We start from the raw sequence: 6415 nt of genomic DNA on the forward strand, positions 1-6415 counted from the left end.
AAAACCGGACTCCTTCCCAGAAATCGCGCGTTTTTTTCGCGCGATTTCACTGCGATTATGATCGCGATTTTGCCGCGATTTTCGAGTGCGATATTCAAGCACTTTCCAAGCGATTTGAAGCATCGCTTGGAAAGTGATTGACAGGTTGGTCACACTCGTCAAACATAGTGTTTGACAAGTGTGAGCAGCTTTTTACTATTGAGGCCGTCTATGCGGCAACAATAGTAAAAGATAGAATGTTAAAATGCTAAAAAAATAAAAAATCCCCCTGTAAAAAAAAGAATAAAAAATAAAAAATCGGGGTATATTTACCTTCCGGCGTCCCGCGCTGCCATCCCGGGCCTCAGCGTTCCCAGTAATGCCTTGCGAGACCTGTGATGACGTTGGTCTCACATTACTATAGCGATCTCACAAGACTACATCATCACAGGACCTTGCCGCAAGGCATTACTGGGAACGCTGAGGCCGGGAATGCAGCGCGGGACGCCGGAAGGTAAATATACCCTGATTTTTTTATTTTTTATTTTTTTTTTTTCAGGGGTATGGTACCCAGGGCCTGGAGGACAGTCTCCTCTCCTCCACACCGTGGGTACCAACCGCACATGAGACGCTTAACTTCCCGCATGGTGGGCATAGCCACATGCGGGAAGTAAGCGGTTCTCGTGCATTCCTATGGGTGCGGAATTGCGGCAATTCTTTGCGATTCCACACAAAAGAATGAGCATGCTGCGATTTTTTCCGCGATGCGATTCCGCCGCGGAAAAAAGCGCAGCATTAGCACAGCATGTGCGGAATGCCAAAGGAATGCATGGGGGGCGTTCTGTACACGATTTTTAAACGTTTTCGCGCCGAAAATTGCGGCAAAAACGCTTAAAAATCACTACGTGGGCACACAGCCTGACAGTACCTAAACTCAGGCGCACAGCCGGGATCCGGACATAACTGACACTGGGTCAGGTTTATTGAAGGTGAAAGACAAAACATACAGGGAATAAAGCATAAAACAAATCCTTGCCTGTCCGGCACTAACTAAACAGGGTCCGAACTAACTACCAACTGGAGGGCTTCTCCCATCCAGCCAAACCACAGTTTCTGCCCACCAGGTAATATTTGAGGGACTCTATCGCCCACTTAATGGCTAGGCACTCTTTTTCTACTACCGTATACTTTTGCTCATGTTTATTCAGCTTCCTGCTGGGATAGAGGACTGGGTGTTTCACTCCGTCCCTAACTTTTGACAGTACGGCCCTGATACCGGTATCAGAGGCATCAGTTTGAACCACAAACTCGCTGCGGAAATCCGGAGTCACCAGTACGGGCTGACAGCAAAGTGCCCTTTTTAGGCTATGGAAGGCTTCTTCATTTAACCATGACGGAATCTTTCCCTTTGGTAAGATCCATCAGGGGGGTAGCGATGGCTGCAAAATTGGGGATGAACCAGCGATAATAGCCGGCAATCCCCAGAAAGGCTTGCACCTGCTTTTTGTTAACGGGTTGCGGCCAGTCCTGAACCGCTTGAATTTTATCGACCTGGGGTTTAACAATACCCCTCCGGGCTTCTTCTAGCCCGATGTGACATTTCTTGGGGTTCGCGGTTAGACCTGCCTCCCACAGGTCGTCAATCACAGCTTGCACTTTCCGGAGTTGAGTCTCCCAGTCCAAGCTGTAAATGACAATGTAATCCAAATAGGCCGATCGTACCGCCTATGTGGCCTCAGGACTCGATCCATCAGTCTCTGGAAGGTCGCCGGTGCCCCGTGCAGTCCAAACGGCATATACACATACTGAAATAAACTTTCCGGCGTAGCAAATGCCGTCTTTTCTCTGGCAGCCTCCGCCAGAGGGATCTGCCAATACCCCTTTGTTAGATCTAGGGTCGTAATATACCGGGCTTTTCCTAACCGATCTATTAACTCGCCGACCCGGGGCATAGGGTAGGCATCAAATTTTGAGACCGCATTCAGTTTCCTGAAGTCACTGCAGAAACGGATGGTGCCGTCCGGTTTAGGAATTAACACAATCGGGCTGGACCAAGCACTGTGCGATTCCTCAATGACACCTAACTCTAACATTGCCTTCACTTCTCGGGAAACGGCTTCACGGCGCGCTTCCGGGATTCTGTAGGGTTTCACATGGACGGTGACACCAGGCTCCGTTATGATGTCATATTTCATTAGCGTAGTCTGCCCGGGTTTTTCAGAGAAAACTTTTAGTTGTGAAGTAGAAACTGCCTGACCTCAGTCTTTTGCCGCTCCGAGAGAGTCTCTGTAACCCATACCTCCGGTACGGTATGCGAGCAGACGGGCCGGGCCAGATCCGCTGACAAGGCAGACCGATCTTTCCAGGGTTTTATCAGATTTACATGATAAATCTGTTCAGGTTTCCGTTTACCTGCCTGGTATACTTTGTAGTTTACTTCACCAACTCTTTCCTTAATCTCAAATGGGCCCTGCCACTTTGCTAGGAACTTACTGTCCACCGTGGGGACCAGGATGAGCACCCTATCTCCGGGTGCAAACGTACGGATCTTGGCGCCCCTAACATAGATCCTTTTCTGGGCTCCCTGAGCCTGCACCATGTGTTCTTTGATGATGGGCATAACAGCCGCAATACGGTCCTGCATTTGGGATACATGATCTATCACCGTTTTAAACGGAGTGACCTGACCCTCCCAGGTTTCTTTGGCGACATCTAACAGTCCGCGAGGACGTCGGGCGTACAATAACTCGAAAGTCGAGAATCCGGTGGAAGACTGGGGTACTTCCCTGATGGCAAAAAGCAAATACGGAAGTAAATAGTCCCAGTTCTTCCCATCCTTGTCTATCACCTTTCTCAGCATCTGCTTCAGAGTTTTATTGAACCGTTCAACCAACCCGTCTGTTTGAGGGTGATACACGGATGTGCGTAATGGTTCGATTTGTAGCAGCCTGCAGAGCTCCCTCATTACCCTGGACATAAAGTTTTGGTTTACCGACCCGACTAAACACATGCACCAGTTCCTTGGCAATCGTCTTGGTGGCCGTGTTACGCAAAGGGATGGCCTCCGGGTAACGAGTGGCATAATCCAAGATGACCAGGATATGTTGGTGTCCACGTGCAGACCGGGGAAGGGGCCCAACTAAATCCATCCCAATCCTCTCAAACGGGACTTCAATAATAGGTAGGGGTACCAAAGGGCTACAGAACCGGGGCTTAGGCGCAGAGGCTTGGCAGTCAGGACAAGACTCACAATATACACGAATATCGTGATGCATGCATGGCCAAACAAAACAGTGTAATATCCTTTCGGTGGTTTTCTGGACTCCCGGTGACCTCCCATCACATGTCCGTGGGCCAGGTCCAGCACGACTAATCGTTGCACCGTGTCTTCCCTTTTTTTCTCTATCTGATAGAATAAATCATTCTCCAGGACCATGTAAGGATATGCCAGCTTAGTGCCAAGTTCTACGGGTACCCCATTTATCACTTTTACATTTGTCATAGCCTGAGAAAGGGTAGGATCCTTTATTTACTCGCTTTGGAAGTCATCTTTCTGGATTTCCACATCCAGCAAACGGGGAGGTGGACGGCTGCCTGCCCCCTCCTCTTCCCTGGTCTCCTCCGTATCCCCCGCCATGACTGAAAATGGGAACTGAAGGTCATTTCCAGTAGACTCGTCACTAGAGTCTTCCTGGGGAACCGCCTCCAGGGGTTCGGGACCCACACGTGCCATGGGAGAGGAATCCCGTACACTGTTACCCTGGGGCATGAATTGATTCTCCCACAATTGCCAAGAAGTGGGAGAAATCCCAGCCCAAGATAACATCATGCAACAACGTGGGGACAAGTCCCACTCTATGTTGCACAGACCCATAGGAAGTAGAAATGCATATGACCGCGGTGAGGTACGAACAGGTGTCTCCATGCACCTTACAGAAAATTTGTCTGATGGTCCAGTCGGGGCTGACACCAGACTGGCCTTCACCAGAGTCACCACACTTCCCGAGTCTACCAATGCCACCACCCTTTTTCCATCCACCGTTACATCACACAGGTGTTTTTCCACCTTGTTTTGACCGGCATTCACACTCACTATCCGGGCAACCATAGACATGCATTTTTTAGAGTCTGTGACGTCGCACTGCATGGGTTCAGTAGTGACCGGACAGTTCGCAGCGATATGGCCCATCTCTTGGCAGCGAAAACACCTAACGGGCCCCTTGCCTAGACCAAAGTTGGTTACTCTTGGCATCACCGTGCGGGCAGTCCCGTTTTCCTCCCCCACTGTCTTAGGGATTTTTCCTTCTCCCCTACTCTGAGGAACAGGCTTACCGGTTCCACGTGGAGATGATGAAGACTGAGGTGGGGTAGCGTTGTCTCGGAGTCCTTCCGCCACGGAGTAACGCTCAACCATATCCACCAGTTGATCTGCCGGCGTAGGATTTCCATGGCTTACCCACTTCCTCAGGGCTGGCTGTAGAGCTCTCAGGTACTTGTCCAGGACGACTCTCTGGATCATCTCTGGTGCCGTCAGCACCTCGGGTTGTAGCCACTTCGTCAGGTGGATCAGGTCGAACATCTGTGACCGCGATGGTTTATCCGGCTGATAGTCCATTAATGCACTCTCTGTGCATGGACAGCGGTCGTCACTCCCAGCCGGGCCAAGATCTCGGCTTTCAGTTTGTCAAAGTCCTGCGCGGCTTCAGGTTCTAAGTCATAATAAACCTTTTGGGCCTCACTGGAAAGAAACGGGGCAATCAGGCCAGCCCAGTGGGCCTTCGGCCATTTTCCTCGCACCGCCGTCCGTTCAAACGTGGTCAGGTATGCCTCAATGTCATCTTCGGTCGGTTACAAGAAGTGAGAGATTAACACGACTATATAACATGTAGTCACAGCTGTGCCCAGTATTTCAGCTCAGTCCTATTTATTGCTTTTAGGTACAGTACTCCTCCCAAAGCTCTGTCCCCTTTTGTACGCACGGTGACAGAATTCCTGGCAGAACTGCTATCCATTGGGCAACCAGACCCCCTGGTCATAGCCGCCCCTATCATACCTCCCAACTTTTGAAGAAGGGAAAGAGGGAGAAATACAGCGGCGCAAATTTTAGGCCACGCCCCGGCCACACCCATTTCACAACTAGTCACATCCATGTCCATGCCCAACCGCACCCATTTAGCACTGCTGATCACACTGACTGGTACTAAGGGCACAGTGGCTGGCATTATGGGCACCCTGACTGGCACTAAGGAAGAGAGAAAACAGAGAGAGAAAGAAAGGAGAGCGAGAGAGAAAGAAAGAACAGAGAGAGAAAGAGGGGAAAGAAAGAACAGAGAGAGACAGAAAGAACAGAGAGAGAAAGAAAAGAAAGAACAGATGGAAAGAAAGAGGGGAAAGAAAAAGAAAGAAAGAGGGGAAAGAATGAACAGAGAGAGAGAAAAAAGAAAGATTAGAAAGAGAAAGAAGAGAGAGAGAGAGAGAAAATGAGGGAAAGACAGAACAGAATGAGAAAGAAACAGAGAGAAAAAGAAAAAGAGAGAAAGAAAAAGAGAAAGAAATAAAGATTCTATAAAGATACTATAGCAGCCCGGCTCCCATTGTAGTGCCCACCTGAGCCTCCCGATGCAGGACATATCATGATCCGCTCACATGGTCGGCATCCCTGATTCCAAGGCGATCCCGCTGTCCGCGCTGTCGGAGGAGGACATGGTGATGGATCTGAAGCATTCCTAGTTCTGTCACAATCTCATGAAATTATCTCATTTCCAGTCAGCTTCCAGCACATCACTTCCGGTGGAACGTCATGCTGCTCGGGGCTCCGCCATGTACTGTGTCCGTGGGAAAAGCCCGCTTTGTATGCTCCGTACACACTTGGCTCCACTCCGTACCTCCCGTACACATATGGCTCCGCTCCGTATACCCCATACACACGCTGCTCCGCTCTGTACACTAAGTACACGCACAGCTCCGGTCTGTACACCTCGTACACACATGGCTCGTCTCCGTACACACACGGCTCCGCTCCATACACCTCGTACACACGCGGCTTCTCTCTATACCTCGTACACACACGGCTCCGCTCCGTACACCTCGTACACACGCGGCTCCGCTCCGTACACCTCGTACACACGCGGCTCCGCTCCGTACACCTCGTACACGCGACTCCACTCCGTACACCTACGTCTCCGCTCCGTACACCTCGTACACACGCGGCTCCTCTCCGTACACCTCGTACACACGCGACTCCACTCCGTACACCTACGTCTCCGCTCCGTACACCTCGTACACACGCGGCTCCTCTCCGTACACCTCATACACACGGCTCCGCTCCGTACACACACGGCTTCTCTCTGTACACCTTGTACACACGCAGCTTCTCTCGGTACACCTCATATACGCGCGGCTCCGCTCTGTACACCTCATACACACGCTGCTGCGC

This window comes from Dendrobates tinctorius, unplaced genomic scaffold, assembly GCF_039654945.1.
Source record: "Dendrobates tinctorius isolate UK_male_01 unplaced genomic scaffold, ASM3965494v1 ptg000497l, whole genome shotgun sequence".
NCBI classification, from domain to species: domain Eukaryota; kingdom Metazoa; phylum Chordata; class Amphibia; order Anura; family Dendrobatidae; genus Dendrobates; species Dendrobates tinctorius.